The 18318-nt window shown below is 38.3% G+C and overlaps 1 protein-coding gene across 1 annotated transcript in view; it reads right to left on the bottom strand.

Moving 5' to 3' along the window:
• The window catches only part of brinp2 (bone morphogenetic protein/retinoic acid inducible neural-specific 2), a 69195-nt gene extending 51389 nt beyond the window's left edge, over window positions 1-17806 (bottom strand). The window contains exon 1 of the mRNA XM_066692287.1: window positions 17113-17806. The gene's annotated coding sequence lies outside the window, so the exon portion shown is untranslated. The remainder of the gene's footprint in view (window positions 1-17112) is intronic.
• Window positions 17807-18318: the final 512 nt, after the last annotated feature.

Raw genomic sequence — 18318 nt, 5'->3', positions numbered from 1 at the left:
ATGCATGCCCCATTTCCTCCACTGTACATAGTAAAGGGAAAGTGTCATATACTTCAGTGCATATATTAAAATAAAAAAGTGGAGAAAATCTGGGGCAGTGTGAAATCATATGTATGTGTAAAACAGGCAATCTTATTACAGTGCCAGACATCATTCATCGCCTTGGTTTACTGTTAGAGGGGCTGTTGTCTCATCGAGTTCCCGAGAGATCAGTCTTGGAGAAATTAGCGTGAAGATCTCTGCACGAGAAGGTCTATAGGTAATTGTGCGTGTCTCTCTTTAAAATTAAGCCCCAAGTGTAGAAAATATTAATTTAACTGGTTTGTTGCTAATGCACTGCTGCTTACAGAGCATCTTACATGGAGGTTCAGATATGGGTGGATAAAATATGATATTATCCTTGCCTTTGGCCAGCGTGCAACCTCACTCTAACTTCAGTCATCTGGTGCTATAAGATTATTGCCATTCTTTGTGTGATTTAAAAGAAGAAGGCTGAGATTGTGCCCAGAGCTGATCACACTCATTCACACATTACAAGTTCAAAAGAACCACTGGGTAGATACCAAGAAAAGCCTCAGAGATCTCCTCTCTGAACTTTCACAGCTTGTTTGCTTTTTTTAATGCATGTGAACTGTAGTGGCATCCAAAGTGGTGGAACGAAAAAACAGAAAATACAGAAATGTTAACAATGTACAGAATTATAAATTACACTGTAGAAGGGGTATAGAATGTCTATAATGCAATTCAGATTATTGGTGATTATGATATATGCATTACTAACTATCCATATGTTGTGCAGAATAACATTAAAATGCAATGTCTGTGAAATATATACTTATTTAGAATTCTGGTGTCCATTAGTCATGCATCTAGATTCTTATATTACAACAGGAACTCACTTTATCTCGTTCGTGCTAGAAAGAAAAGTGAATTATGTCTCTGAAGCCCATGTTGCACAGCGTGTACAAGGTCTGCCAGCGAATGCAGCAAATGTGTTCAGGGCAAGCTCTTAAAACATGAATACATTCTGCAGTTAAGATCACAGTTTGAATAATGACAAAATAAAAGGAAGGCATAGTTAAAGGCGGTAATGAAAAAACATAAGGCACAGATTTTAAGAATGAAAATAAAATGTAACAATAGTTAGATGTTCAGATTCCTTGAATTCTGATCACTTCCCTCCCCAGCTCTCCCCCATGGCGTTTCTGCTGAGTAGGTTCCTCTGCTTGGTTAGCGGCGTTGTCTCTGACATTACTTGACAAACCAAAGAATTTTGACAGGTCCATACGGTTGCTCATATTTACAGTGTAAGTGAAACCATCCAGAGGAAAATGGCAGTTTCAGTCAAACTTTAAAAAGTGCTGCCACAGCATTTTCTAATAGGGTGCTTTCATTACTTTGTTTTCAAACTACGGCTCACAAAATGACAGGATTAGGGCTGCATTTTTATATTTTGATCTACAAGCAAATCCAGTAGACCGGTTATTTGAAAATCTACTATGTATGGACTGAGTGGTAGAAGGATACTTTAAATAGACCTTTAAAACAGAGGTCAGACTGGCACTCTCACTTAGTTAATAAGTGTATGTTTTACCAATTAGACATATACAGTGAGGGAAAAAAGTATTTGATCCCCTGCTGATTTTGTACATTCAGTCTATCATTTTAATGGTAGGTGTATTTTAACAGTGAGAGACAGAATAACAACAAAAAAATCCAGAAAAACGCATTTCAAAAAAATTGATTTGCATGTTAATGAGGGAAATAAGTAATTGACCCCTTCGACTTAGTACTTGGTGGCAAAACCCTTGTTGGCAATCACAGAGGTCAGATGTTTCTTGTAGTTGGCCACCAGGTTTGCACACATCTCAGGAGGGATTTTGTCCCACTCCTCTTTGCAGATCCTCTCCAAGTCATTAAGGTTTCGAGGCTGACGTTTGGCAACTCGAACCTTCAGCTCCCTCCACAGATTTTCTATGGGATTAAGGTCTGGAGACTGGCTAGGCCACTCCAGGACCTTAATGTGCTTCTTCTTGAGCCACTCCTTTGTTGCCTTGGCTGTGTGTTTTGGGTCATTGTCATGCTGGAATACCCATCCACGACCCATTTTCAATGCCCTGGCTGAGGGCCAAGATTTGACAGTACATGGCCCCGTCCATCGTCCCTTTGATGCGGTGCAGTTGTCCTGTCCCCTTAGCAGAAAAACACCCCCAAAGCATAATGTTTCCACCTCCATGTTTGACGGTGGGGATGGTGTTCTTGGGGTCATTCCTCCTCCTCCAAACACGGCGAGTTGAGTTGATGCCAAAGAGCTCGATTTTGGTCTCATCTGACCACAACACTTTCACCCAGTTCTCCTCTGAATCATTCAGATGTTCATTGTCAAACTTCAGACGGGCCTGTACATGTGCTTTCTTGAGCAGGGGGACCTTGCGGGCGCTGCAGGATTTCAGTCCTTCACGGAGTAGTGTGTTACCAATTGTTTTCTTGGTGACTATGGTCCCAGCTGCCTTGAGATCATTAACAAGATCCTCCCGTGTAGTTCTGGGCTGATTCCTCACCGTTCTCATGATCATTGAAACTCCACGAGGTGAGATCTTGCATGGAGCCCCAGACCGAGGGAGACTGACAGTTATTTTGTGTTTCTTCCATTTGCGAATAATCGCACCAACTGTTGTCACCTTCTCACCAAGCTGCTTGGCGATGGTCTTGTAGCCCATTCCAGCCTTGTGTAGGTCTACAATCTTGTCCCTGACATCCTTGGACAGCTCTTTGGTCTTGGCCATGGTGGAGAGTTTGGAATCTGATTGATTGATTGCTTCTGTGGACAGGTGTCTTTTATACAGGTAACGAGCTGAGATTAGAAGCACTCCCTTTAAGAGAGTGCTCCTAATCTCAGTTTGTTACCTGTATAAAAGACACCTGGGAGCCAGAAATCTTGCTGATTGATAGGGGATCAAATACTTATTTCACTCATTAGCATGCAAATCAATTTATAACTTTTTTGAAATGTGTTTTTCTGGATTTTTTTGTTGTTATTCTGTCTCTCACTGTTAAAATACACCTACCATTAAAATTATAGACTGATCATTTCTTTGTCAGTGGGCAATCGTACAAAATCAGCAGGGGATCAAATACTTTTTTCCCTCACTGTATGTCATCACTTTAAGATCTTTTAAAATGGATGTCTTCTTACATTCTTTTGACTCAATGTAAATTCCCCTAACTTCATTTGTAGTCTGTAGAGACGTATTTAAATTAATTCAGTCAATCTGCCAATCAGCCTAATTAAGTAACTGGGAAGTGGGTTGGAACAAATACAAACAACGCCACCCCCCAACCTCCCCCCCCACCAAATTAGTCTGAAACCCCTGCTCTAAGACCAATTTAAACCGTGAAGAATCTTTCCACCGCATCCCTAAACAGGTTTAGTTTTATGATAATATATTCATTTGTTTTCAAGTGCACATTTAAAATGGTCCCTGGGCACATGCATATCTGGAGAATATCCGAGGCTCATTTCCCCGTAGCACGGCAGCAATGCGCCCAAGTGTTCACCCTTTGAATGAAACCGAAAGAACAGCAACCCACCAACAGGTGCGGGATGTCACAGCTGACCGCTCTTTCAAGCTTTACCGTTTCGTAATTTCCATGAAATGCATTGAATTCAAATCGACTGGAGCACTTCAGGAAAACTAAAGCAAATGCAAATATTTTGACCTTCATCTTGAAGCGTTAAGTACTCTGTAGATTTTTCTGAGCATTTCAGTGCATGTCAACCCGGGGTATCATAATCAAGGAGTCCAAGGCAAACTTCATAATAAACAAGAGCTAATAGATATTCTGTGAAGACTTTTGAAATTGAATAATTAAGTTTTACAGAATGAGGCTAAACCCACAACTTACAGGAAATACCGAACAGAGAGGTGTTTTCTGTAGATGTGTTTAGTTTACGCAGGACGAGGTCTGCCATGTCTACACAGAGATTGCTATTTGCATAACCTATGGGCAGACAATTTAGGGATGCAGACTTTAGATTGTATACATTAGTAATAAGGTCCTTGTTACTGTTTTGATGATTAAATTAAATATTGTCCATGAAGCTCAATTGTAGATTAATGTATGAGCTGCTTCAATAAACCATAATAAAAACATGTTTGATGTCATCAATTCCTAACAATTGCAGTATAATGCTTTGTATTTAGCAGATTAAATTTGTTTCCTAATATAATACACAAACCCGAGTTTTTAAACTGCAAAGATCTCCATCCAAACCTAATTTCAACTATTTAAAAATATCAATGAAACCGATCTCAAGTAACCGTGGGCCCAGAAGATTTATCCTAGATTTCACCTCAAAGGAATCCCTTCAGAGATTTCAATACTGTGCTGGAGGCAATGCTTCTATGCCAACTCCATTCATATGACTCTTCCCAAACAACAGAAGTCTCCTGGGACTGATGCAACTGACAGCAACGCGGGCCCTATCTACTCCTGCAGCCCTGCTAATGGAAAGATACAGCTCAACATCAACTGGAAGAAGTATAAAAAACAAATCTTTAAGCAGCAGCATTGTAACATCTATTGACCATGGAATACTCTACCAGAAACAATTTACTGTGACAAAATGGCATAGATCATGTTTCAGTGTAAAACCTTTAAGTTTTACAATGGCATAATTCAGATGTGACATGAAAAACTCTGAATTAGTGAGAGAGCTTCAAGTTTTCAGATATAATAACTTTTCAGGCGGTTGGAAGTGCTTGGCACATTGATCCCCCATTATCCAATCTTGCATGACAATTACCGCAAGAGACCTTGTTCAATAGACAATTACAGTCCAATTCTACATTGTTAAAGAATTTCTTTACATTCAAATGGATAAAATGTTGGGGGTGCTTTGGGTGGGGGGAGGGTCATATATGTGTCACCTCAAAACTCAGACATATTTAAAATGTCCGTTCAAAGTATTTAAAACACACATATAGCTTTTTTGCTGAAGTAGTGCACTTTGGTACTTGTGCAACACACAGACAAGTGGCACTAATTAGCCATTTTTTGAATCCGTGCCGACAAATAGTATTAGGCCTTCTTATACTTAGTTATGTAACTCGTATAGTTCAATTAAATTCTGATCATCACAAAAGAGATGTAAAGGTGCCAAATTAAATGTTAGTCCCGTGATTTGAACTAATGTGAATGGGAGACTAATTGAGGAAAACCTATTACATTGGTGACTGGAGACCAACACTAATGTGCGGTTTAATCTATTGACCTAATTGACTTGCCTTGTGATCCTTTATTCTCTCCTTAAACACAGTAATCATTCGGGTTTCTGTAAACCAGGACAACAGTAGATACAGAAGAATGGCATCACAGAGATCAGTTGTAGGGGCTGAAATGGAATTAAGTAAAGATGATAAAAGTTTTAGTTACCTAACAAATCATGTACAACAAAGTAGTGAATCTAAAATTCAGAGGCAAACCAGAGTGATGATGCCACACAGTCTAGCAGTGCTTGAGTTTGCCCTGGAGTGGAGATTGGACATTATTTGGAGTGATCATCAGGGAAAGCTCGCAGTCAGGACTGCTGACACAGCCAGTCATGTAAGTAGTTTTTTGGATGACTGGCAAACCACTGCTGAACAATTTATAACCCAATGATGTAATTTGTGTGAAAGTAAATTACATCCCTTAATTATTCCCTTACCTTAAAATATCCCCACAGCTAATTTATATTTCACTAAACCTGCAATGGAAAGTAAATATTGTTTTTTCTTATTTTCTTTTGTGGTCTGCATTTTAATATGGGAAACAAAAATACTGAGACATTCATTCACTATTTACTGGTGCCTTTGCAGTTCAGAAATGAGCCTAAAACTCGTGGAAAATACTGAATGTATATAACTTTTCAAAAAGAAATAATTAAAACATTTTAATTTTGTTTTTGTAACTAGTCAGCTTTCAGGAAAAACAAGGAACTGATGCTTGTTAGCTTTAGCTATCATACATCATGGAAAGCAAATTAATCTTCTGTAAGGGGTAGTTTTAATTTAGTACCCCAGTAATAAGGAAATTACATTTGTGTAGATGCAGGAAAGTCTGGCTTCCAGATTTACGCTTTATGCTTTATTAGAGTGAGGGAGCATCCGCTCTAGCAATGAAAAACTGCTGTTGTGGATATGCTTTTTGATTTTGAAAGCTAGACATATTCATATTCTTATATTGTTTTATATAAATCTTTGGCATTTAAAATGAGATATTACTGAAAATGACTATAGCTGTCTATACAATTGATACTACATGACTGCTTGATTGCAAAAACATATGTCTGCAGCTAAGTTTTGCGTAGCTTCCTGTTTAATAGTATTTAGAAATTGATGGTAAGAATCCATATTGTCATTAAATATGGGTTATTCCCTGTTAATTCCAGAAAATGTCTGTATAATGTCTATACACATTTCCATATTCAAGTATGATAACAAATATATAGTTTGGTTTTATTCCTACAAAAAGTGGTTTACATTCAAAGGTTGATATCTGTCTGCTTTGTTACCATTATTGTTTTTCTTTCTTTCTTCTTCTGTCCTTTTCGTCTTTCTTTCTTGGTAGGAATGGGGGAATTAAGCCTCCAACATTTTTACATAAAATGTGATTAAGGACATATGACTTCCTCGGCCCTTCCTAGACATTTCGCAAATCATTATCTAAACTCTTCAGGAAAGACACTGGTTTAATTCTGCTTAATTGGGATTGAACCAAGGGTCCTTAATTATGTAATCTAAAAGAGCATGTTCAGCAATAACGGGTCACAGGATTGAGCGGGAGGGCAGCTAGGGAGCTCTCCTGCTGACAGAGAACCCCTGAGCTAACGAGAAGTCCATACCTTGATGTTCAGCAAGTGCATTTATTTCCCTGGCAGAAAAAATGAAATTCTTACTGATTGATAAAGTCAGCTAAACACTACAAAAATTGTCTCGCTGCCAGTTTTATTTTGAGATGTGAAACAAATATCCTAGACATCTTGGCTATTTTCTATTAACCCTATGGCAAAACTGCATCTTGTAGGGATCCTGAGTACAGGTTTCTGTAATCTCAGTAGTGATGATTTGGGTTTGCTAATTTTGCTGTGTGTGAGCACTATCTTCTGAAGACAAGGCATTTATTTTAGTACACAGTGAAAACAGACATGACTCCAAATGAGAGCCAAAGGTCTTTCCCTGGATAACACTGCTCTCTACTTGATCATCCCCATTAACTGCAAGAGCATCAGCATTATTTGTAAATTAACAGCTAGTTGCAAATTAGACCCCATGTTAAATCTATTAAATTAATGTATGTATCTCTTATCATTGATTTATTTGATGCTAACTTTCCTAAAGTGAACTTAGCATTCCATGGACAATAGATTAAAACCACTAATTGAAATATTTCAACATTTTTATCTGGTAAAGACCACCTATTCCCTACATGCCTCGATATTATATTAACGGCCACAGTCTTAAATTCAAGAAACCGTAATCACTTAATCACTTAGTTGTAAAGTATGTATTTAATTACCGTCCTTTTAAAATCTATATTTCTGCCAAGCCTCTGTCCAATTTAGATTCAGTGCTTTTACATTTAAAGTGTAAAAGTTATTCTTTTTAAAAGTCTGCTGCTGCAGTGCATGCGTGTTCAGCAGATTTATCAAGGTGATCTTGGTGTTGTTCCAGTGGCCCCTGTTGAGATACGAGAGCATCTGCATGTCAGTAACCGGGGCCACACTTGATGAGCTGTAGTTTTGGGTTAAGACATTGATAGTGTCACCTCAGAGAGAGCGATGGTGTCCTTTCGGCTGCGCACTACTGCAGATTAGGAAAGTTGATGGATCACTAGTGTGTATTCAGATCCCAGGCAGGCGTGCGGAGGGGAGCTGCACGTACGTGACCTTTATTTCGGCATGCTGTGAGGAAACAGAGCCCCCAGTCTGCACCGTAAAGCGCCTGGATGTCCCGTGACACAAACATGATTAATCTTTTCATTAGTACTTGCTCAGTAGTATTCTGAGTTTAATTCCTTATTTTCAAACTCAGTACCGTGGCACACAATCAAGTAACTGTCTCAGGGTGTCTACCTTCTTATTTGGTTCAAGAACAAGTAGAAAGTTGTATTTTACTTGTTATGCTTGTCGGAGTATAGAGAATCCTCTGTAGCTTATCTATAAGGAAGTCTGATTCTCGTGACCTTTACTTTCTTGACATGAGTTTGCACAGTACCTTGACCTTTGAGAACCTAATGTTTAAAACTTCACAATGATGCCAGTACAGCCAGTTTTGAACAACATAAGTATAGGCATGAAGGCCATTTATGCTAGGCTGGATTTGATTCAGTATTACAGACATTTAATAAGCTAGTTAAGATAGAATGTTTGATAAGTAGAACCGTAGAAAGTTTCACAATGAGACACGCATGAACTGTTTTCATTTTTATCTCCATATTGTATGCTTCACTTTCAGTATATTAATATTCATGCTTTTGTCCACTCTGCTGAACAATGTGGCTTGATAAGTGTAATTTACCATAAAATAATACTGCTGAGGTTTGAGTAATTTTGTGTGTTTTACTGTGATGGCATTCAACGTACATTGATGACCGGGTCTAACCTGTGCAATAAAATACATTTTTCTATTGTTTTTTTGTAGAAAAATGGCATGGCATCACTCGTTTTAGAAACATATTTGTAGTTAGGGGTGGTGGGGTGAGAGTGAAAAGGATTTATTTTAAAACACTTTCAATGAGCTCCTTTAGTGGGTCAGCAGGATTGACGTCCTTTTGATGCTGCCAATAAACTTGTTGATGACTCTCAGCCCTTGGTTTTTTATTATATGAGAGAAAAAATGACCACGACAAGACAATGCATTTTGACTCAACACAGTACCCTCCGGATTCTATTAAGATATACTGGACCACTTGTGCCAATGCCATTTAATCTTCCTGAAATTCGGCGTAATCCTCCTGCAGCTGATCTGTGCCTTTAGCTGTTCTACGTCAAAGTAGAAACCGTTTTATGAACCAAGCAACTTTAGGACAATAAGGTCAATGAACACAGCACATCTTTTTCAGGACCTGAAGATGAAACTTGAACACTTTCAGGTGATGCCAGCTTTCACACACGATGCTGTTTTCATACAATATCTTCAATCCTATTTAGGAATTAAGGACCATATTTTTACTTTCCCGTGGCGTTTAACTTTTCTCGTTTCAGTGTACATTATTAAGAGAATAACTGGAGTTTCAGTGATGACGTAGACAGAATCTAGAAGCCCAGCTAGGTGAAGAGACGCAACAATGGCCAACCAATTAAGAATGTTAAAATAAAATATATCTGGATGCAACTAATTTGTAACTCCATCACACGTGATAATGTAAGCATAAACTTCAGTTTTAACATCTGCTAGCTTAACATAACGGAGGGGGGGCAGTTATGGTTACTATTTTCCTTTATTAACAGTAATAATCCATTTAAAGCCGTCATACAGATCATCCTTCTATGTAATCACATAATCAGATAATCAGGACATCTGCTTAATTTAGCATTCTCAGGATTATGATCAATGTAGCATGTTTTAATGAGGTGGTATATTGGCTTTGAGGAAGTGGAGACCAGTGATATTTGAGCTGTGTTTAATCTCACTAGCTGTTGAGTTCCCTGATCATACAGTTGTCCAAGGGAGATTGAGGTGATTTCTGAACAGCTGCTTTATGTACTTCCTGTGGTTAGTCCCAGGGAGGTAATCTCTAGTGTGCCAAAGAACGACAAGACAATAGTGTGTAGCTACATGACCAAAAGGCATTACAGAAAACCACAAGAAGCTGAAGGTTTGTAATATTACTACTTTGATACATTTTCATGACTTGGTCATTTTTAAATTTCTGAGACCATCAATATCAATCAGTGACAGACAGATGAGTCAGTGTTCCACAGAGCATAATAACTGGAAGCAAAATCTTTTTTTAGCCTTTTTTTTAAGTGAAAACACCATTGAAACTCCAAGCCTTTGGATTTCACAAGGGCTTGTGTGTCAATCCGCAGAGACATCTGAGTGTGCACCTAACTCCCAACCAGGGACTGGAGATCTTCTCAAGATTATTAGAATGAAAATAGAAGCATTTTTTATAATACTCTGGAGCCGTGGGCCCTTTCCACTGAAGGACATCTAATCGGTCAAGGATTTTACTCCCTGCATGGTAGTAATCTCAGAAACATCACAAGGCTCACTAAGCCTTATTTTCAGAGGAAAGTCATAGATAAGGAAGTGACAGTGATGACCTGGTCTCTAATCCAAAGGAGTACCTAGGCTTTAGGCTCAGGTGATTCAAAAAAAGCCCAGAAGCCTAAAGCATCTGAGAACCAAATCAAGGATTGGGCGCCAGCTTCATCGCTGACCTGATACTAATGCATTACTTATCTAAAAAAAGGAGAGCACACAGAATCCCAAGAGGCAATGGATAACAAGACCTGAACCACAGTTCTGCCTTTTTTATGATTTAGAGAAAGGTTACCTGTTATTGGTTCATTTTGACCAGAAATTAGTAGAGAAGAGAAACCATGGGGAAGAGGAAAGAGGTCTATACACTCACCTAAAGGATTATTAGGAACACCTGTTCAATTTCTCATTAATGCAATTATCTAACCAACCAATCACATGGCAGTTGCTTCAATGCATTTAGGGGTGTGGTCCTGGTCAAGACAATCTCCTGAACTCCAAACTGAATTGTCTGAATGGGAAAGAAAGGTGATTTAAGCAATTTTGAGCGTGGCATGGTTGTTGGTGCCAGACGGGCCGGTCTGAGTATTTCACAATCTGCTCAGTTACTGTGATTTTCACGCACAACCATTTCTAGGGTTTACAAAGAATGGTGTGAAAAGGGAAAAACATCCAGTATGCGGCAGTCCTGTGGGCGAAAATGCCTTGTTGATGCTAGAGGTCAGAGGAGAATGGGTCGACTGATTCAAGCTGATAGAAGAGCAACTTTGACTGAAATAACCACTCGTTACAACCGAGGTATGCAGCAAAGCATTTGTGAAGCCACAACACATACAACCTTGAGGCGGATGGGCTACAACAGCAGAAGACCCCACCGGGTACCACTCATCTCCACTACAAATAGGAAAAAGAGGCTACAATTTGCACAAGCTCACCAAAATTGATTTCTGTTGAGACATTCAGATGGTAGAGTCAGAATTTGGCGTAAACAGAATGAGAACATGGATCCATCATGCCTTGTTACCACTGTGCAGGCTGGTGGTGGTGGTGTAATGGTGTGGGGGATGTTTTCTTGGCACACTTTAGGCCCCTTAGTGCCAATTGGGCATCGTTTAAATGCCACGGCCTACCTGAGCATTGTTTCTGACCATGTCCATCCCTTTATGACCACCATGTACCCATCCTCTGATGGCTACTTCCAGCAGGATAATGCACCATGTCACAAAGGTCGAATCATTTCAAATTGGTTTCTTGAACATGACAATGAGTTCACTGTACTAAACTGGCCCCCACAGTCACCAGATCTCAACCCAATAGAGCATCTTTGGGATGTGGTGGAACGGGAGCTTCGTGCCCTGGATGTGCATCCCACAAATCTCCATCAACTGCAAGATGCTATCCTATCAATATGGGCCAACATTTCTAAAGAATGCTTTCAGCACCTTGTTGAATCAATGCCACGTAGAATTAAGGCAGTTCTGAAGGCGAAAGGGTGTCAAACACAGTATTAGTATGGTGTTCCTAATAATCCTTTAGGTGAGTGTATATATATATATATATATATATATATATATGTAATATTCAATTAATACATGTGTAAGTGTAGGAATGGTTTAATGAGTATTAATTGGGACATGGGTTTCTCACCCTGCCATTGTCCAGACCTAATATTTTCTGTGTGTGGAATTCATAAATAGAGATAAAACTCATAATCATTCTGTTTTTGTTAAGTTTAGGGCCATAAAGAGGCGCAGATTTAATATTTACATCCTACAGTCTTTTTGATTAATTTTTAAACATTTAATTTTAAATGTTATACTTATGGAGATGCTTTTCCCAGTAGGACCTAAAACAGACTTTCAACAACGAAGCAAAAGTATTTTTATAATAACTGTAAACAATAGCCTGTGTCAGAGCAGGCCCCACTGCGAATGCCATAGTAAGTTCTCGGATGATAATTACAGCTTCGATTACTGACATAATTTCAAAATCCACAAGGATGAATCTCTAATTAAATACATACATGTTTTGGTTTGCAAATGAAAGAAAATTGATTTAATTAAAGATGTGGATTTAGGGACACTAGATTTTAGTGAAGACTGGAATTGTACAGTTAGTATATAACTGTGATTTTACATAAACTGTGGCCTAAATGTCTTGCTTTAATCATTGGAGTGAAATGTGAAGAATAAGCAAAGACTTAACAATATAAAAGGACATGTTCAGTCCCAATCTGTTCTTATGGCATGATCACGAAATAAAACCTTCATAGAAAATACAGCTTAATGTATCATACATAAACTTTAGATCTAGATTAAAATATAAAATAAGCTGATTAAGGATATTTTGAGTCATTTTTGATTTTCAGTGAGCAGTGGAGAGATATTTAAATCTGATGGGGGATGCAAATGTAGATTTAAATAATGTAATGTGAAACTGAAGAAGAAATAATCAAATCCAAATGCCTTGAACTGCAGTAGAGAATCTTGTGTTAGCCTTGTAGGCCGCTGCTAGACATGACCCAAGGTGGGAAGGAAGAGATACATTATCTGTGTATCAATGAATGTGTACTTTAGGTTATCATGACCTCTGAATGTAGTACACAGGCTGTTTAAAGATAGTCGCTTTCCTAAGCACTTTTCAACTATGATTTTAAAGCCCATTAACAATTTAAGAAGATGAGCTACAACCTTTAATACTATTGCCCCCCAGAGACATTCCTACATATGCAAACATAAGATAAGCCCTAAAAAGTCTGAGATACATAAACATTTCCTCAGCCTAAACATGCTGTTACTATAATTTCCACAGAGCAAAGACGATCAAAACTCATATATCTGTGCTTATATAATTGAGTTGTATATGTAAGGGATGGTGTGCCTCTAAAGAATGGCCTTTCATTATAGCATTTCCTTAACAGATCCAGTGGTCAGAAGTTGATCGATTCATAATACATTGTTCCCATGGAAAGGAAAGGTCACTCTGACTGTGTTAAATGCCACAGGTTTTGTTAACAACTACCATCCATCTTGGTATATTGAGGCCAAGGGTGGCATTATAGGTGCAACAGAAGGTGATCTAAAATAATGCTATAGTATTAAAGTTTTCCGTGCACTATGGTACAGTCCTTTTTTATGACCAACTGATGTCTCCTCACCTTTAGTTAGTAAGGATTAAGGATGACCACAGCTGTCTTGTCTGCTTACAGGCTGCTGTTAGAGGATCTTAACCGTAACACAAATGAAACTGCATTCTGCTTTTCAGTGACTCTTTTCTCTCTCCCTCACTGTGTACACAAATCCTACACATTATTTAATACATTTCCATCACATTTGGAATATAAGCTGTGGATTCATGTCTATGAAAGACAACTGTATGTTCAATTGGAGGATCCTGGTAATATCTGATCCTGTTTGCTTGTGTTTTATAGATTCATGGCTTGGCCTTCAAAGGTGAAAGTTTAATTTCTGATTCCCCAAATTGTGCTGCCATGTCTAATGGGGTTCAGTCTGTTGTCTTTGATAGTTATCCACAATACAGTGGCCAGTGCAGGTAGGGTACAGATACATGCTGCAGGGTCTGATTGGTCTGGCATCCATCTGCGATCATCGATGTTCAATCTCACATGGCCTGCCTTGAACCTTGACAAAATGTGTCATCTTTCTGCTGCTTCTCACTGCAGTAAAGTAAAAGAGTTTCTTTAATACAGACAAAAATAAAATTATTTCATTTTTTTTTTTTTTACCAAATCTATCAAAATATAGGCAAATTATATAACTCAACTTTTTAAAAAATCAGGACGTCCCGCCCCTTGTGTAATTGCCGAGTAAGTTAGTTCAAAGCAATTGGAACTTCTGACAGAAGAAAAAAAAGCAAAAAAGAAGATATTAGGATGTTTCCTTATAATTTATCCTCATACATTAAACATTTAATTATAGACAAAAATAAACCAAACAAATTATGGTCTTCAGTTGATGGGTAACAGGAAGGAATAACAACCAAGGGCAACTACCTCATCAAGGCATATATTAGCATTACTAACTTCCTGTGTTCATGTTTTTTTTTTACATTTCTCCAGCATCAGCTTGTTGTCTTAACTTTTCATGTGTGCAGTCAATGGGAACAATTACATTAAGGGTCACACGGCAACATACAATAATTCTTGCTTCATTTCACCACGATTTCTTACCTCGGCTATTATGTAAATGTAATCAATGACCCTGACTTTCCTTGGCATATATGGCGTGTCTAAATTTTCTTCTTAAGGTGGGTTCACTACAGTCGTTGCCCGACAGATGTTTTAAATGAGCAAGTTGCCCAGATATGTCCATGGAATCGCATTTGAATACAGAGTAAAACTGTTCCACGCCAGTGTGTTTTGGAACAGTTTTATGACAGTATCAGATCCACCGCTGCCCTAAAATATAGTCCGTACCTAGTATTATGCTTTGATCTTCCGCTACATTTAATGCAATCATTTTGTGGCCTGCTGAAATTCCAGCCTCCGTGAAAATGATTTGACTTATCAATATTTCATTTATACCTTCACTGATCCTTTGCTGCTCTCTCTGCTCTGCATTGTGAAACAAATTAAATGTTACCCTGTCTTGTTCCTTTGAAGAAGAGATCTGGAAGGGAGCCCTTTTAGAAAATAAATAGGTAATTTTAATAAAAAGGCCAACACTAATGTCTTGGGGTTTCCTCCAACAATCTCATGATGAATAACTATTACAATTATTATCTACATTGGCTTAATCATCATCATTGGATACGTCAGAACACATTGGTATACATAACAAAGAATAATAACTATTATTAATATTATTATTATTTGTATTCATAATTTGTATTCGTAGTAGTTGTAGTAGTAGTAGTATTATTGTTTTCCTCAAATATGTAAATAGCATGTCATTAATATGGCCACTATTCTACAGGCATTATGACTTTGTTCTTGGACAGACTGCAGTAATTTCTGACTTCAAAGTCAGTTTCCTATTCTACCAGCAGTGTCTCCCATACCCAGTGCTGTGCTCTATCCTGCCCCCTCTGTGGATAAAACAAGTGCATATAAGTAGCTAGCACCAATCTCACTCTGATGCATGAATCTACAGCACCTCTTAACTCTTTACTGCACACTTAGCTGAGCGTCTGTCTTCCCAAAGCACAAGTGACCAAGCAGTGATCTGTGTTAGAGGTGCTTTTACATATCTTTTCCAGAGTCTCAATTTTGCAGTGCTGTAATAATATTTTGCATACTTGGGACTTTCTCTCCCTGCAGCGTTACACAGTAATGTTTGACATATGCATTTCATTAGGAAAATCACTGATCCATGAATGGACAACAGGTCAAACTGAGGGATATTCTGAGCTTGGCTTTAAATAAAAAGGGAAAATGATGCTTATCATAATGTTATATTAGAAGTATTATGATTATCATATAGAAAATATGTAATATGTTTTATATAGGAAATATATGCCAGTGCTTTAGCTATCATTATGCAAATGCATATTGTGTTGTCATAATTCTGCAGTTCTTCACACACACACACACACACACAAATATTTTCTTGCTTGCATCATCATTAGAAATAAATACAATTTTAAAGCTAACCCAGTTAGCTTATTGTAACAGCATCTTAATGCTTCTGCTAAAAGACAAAACATAGAAAATGAACATAAAAAAACAACAGCAAAGCATGGCTTCTCATATTCCTTGAGAATTTTTATAAAATATACTTCTATATTTACAATAAATTATTTAACGTTTAATGTTTAACCCCCCCCCCCACCTTGTTTTGAGTGTACCTCCAATCTCACAATTTTAATAAGCAACAGGACATGAATATGCATGTGTGAGTGAAAACAACTGAGCAAAAGAGACACAAAGGTGAAAATACTGTCAGTGATCTGTGACAGCTAGCCTTTCTTATGAATATCTTTAGAAAATAAATTCCACTTTCCTACACATCTTGCTTACCCACACAGCTTTACCAGGCAAGTATCCAAGTAACTGAACACTGAAGCTACCACGGATTAAAACAGAATGGAGTCAGGGGGATTTTTATTTTACCTTCACAGTTATCTTGCTGTTTATCTTATTTTAGATGATTACTGTCGGCAAAACTCTGCTCTCGTAAAAGCACCATGGAGTGAGTTGTTAATGCACACTCCTCAATCCAGTCCAGGGGATTTATGAAATCCATTCTCCTTCTGCTGCTCTGTGCATACAATAAAGCTTCTTGGCAAAAGCCGACATCTGATTCTGAACGCACAGCTGTAGAGTATAGACTGTGAGCAATCTGGATCACTTCTGCTATGAAATACACATATTATTATGAACGTGCCAGTTTTAGAAGTCTGGTAAACAACTAAGTATTATTTTTGATCAACCTAATAGACCACAGTAAGCACACTTTGGTACGTAGATGCATATATACTGGATATATACCTGAGCATTAATACTTACCATATTAGTAACTAACCTGAATGAACAAGACACAAATTATACATTCTGGTTTGGTTTTCCCTAAGCTTTCCTTGTCTTTCTTTCTCTATTTTAATTCGATATAAGTTGCCATTGTCATTGGCATAATTTCAACTTTAAAGGGATAGATGAAAGAAATACTTCCACAAAACATTGGAAAGCAAAGAGAGAGCAAATTCCTCATAACCAATATAGTACACAAATAAATACTGCTAATAAAGTAGTCCTTATTTTATCTGAAGCAGATGCATGCATGACAAATAATTTTACATTCTGTCTCAGGCATATTTACCAGGTAAATTTAAGTCATTGTTATTTGCAAAGGAGGAGGCAATCCTGATCCACACACAACTCCAGCTGGTACCAGTCAGAACTTACCCAGTCTCTGAAGGGTGGTCCACCAGTTGTCCTAGTTATGTGTTTAGGTTATGTGTTCAGCTGAGGACGCCTTTACTGAATGCTGTCTTTTTGTCACTGTAGGAATGCAGCTCTCTCTCTCACCTGAGACTGCCACGCTGAAAGCTGGAGAACTGTGCCTGTAATAATCCAGTCGTTGGCATCAGAGTCTAAACCAGTGAAACACCACAAGCTGGTATCCAAGACTGGTGCAATAGCAAAGTCATTGTTCCTGAAGTGTTGCTATTCAGAAAGAGGGTAAAATACCAACATTTCAAAATAAAAAAAATCCTTTTAAATGAGTGAACTTCCAGTTAAAACAGTTTGAATCAGTTTTGGATACAGCACCTGCAAGGCATTTTAGGTTTAGCTCAACAGAGCAGGTATCCTTAAATGAAGATTAAACTATCCTTCAGTGGTGGAAGGAAATGCATCCCATGAAACTGCACTCTCGCATCCTCCCTGTGATTCATTATTCTTGTCTTTTTTTTTTTTAAGCAACCTTGCCCTTTAAAAAAGAAACTGCACCTGCAGGCAGAGCCAGGCAATCCTCTGTGAGCCTCTTCTGTGTGCAAGGAAAAGCGTGCAGCGCAGCCAGTGCGAGACACATCACTCACTGTCAAGCCCTGCACTGTGGCTCGGTTTCTGCCTCGCCTGTGAATCACACTCAGACACTGCTCCTCACTGTCTTTCAGGAAAGTGTCTCTTTCTTTTCAACAATCCCCATCCAATTGATTCCAGAAGCCACACCTCTCCGGCCCTGATTGGTCGCCCGTGCTGTAGAGATGCTGCTGAAGGACTGGGGAAGCAGGAGGCAGGGGGGGAGAGGATAGAGAGAGCCTTGGAGGCCTGGAGGGACAGGCTGGCTAATGAAAGCGAAATGCTTCTCCTGTATTTCAGCCAGTCGTCTGCAAAAAAAAATTGTTGTGACTCTTGGCAAACTAAATTTGTACTGACAAAGTCTCTTGTTTCTTGAGGGAGATGTATCCCTCTCCTTAAACAGCACATTCAAAAGTCAGACAATACAGTGTGCAAAAGAAGCTGTCAAATTAAAGGATTCAACCCCCACAAAGATATATCTAATAACAATATCCGTTTTAGGTATCAGTGCATGTCATTTGATGCATACCATTACTGGACATTTTGTGTGGCACAAGCAGGATTTTGTCACGGATTAAATTGTATAGA

This window comes from Amia ocellicauda, chromosome 19, assembly GCF_036373705.1.
Source record: "Amia ocellicauda isolate fAmiCal2 chromosome 19, fAmiCal2.hap1, whole genome shotgun sequence".
NCBI classification, from domain to species: domain Eukaryota; kingdom Metazoa; phylum Chordata; class Actinopteri; order Amiiformes; family Amiidae; genus Amia; species Amia ocellicauda.
Note: the sequence above shows the minus strand (reverse complement) of the source record. Positions and strands in the feature narration are given on the sequence as shown.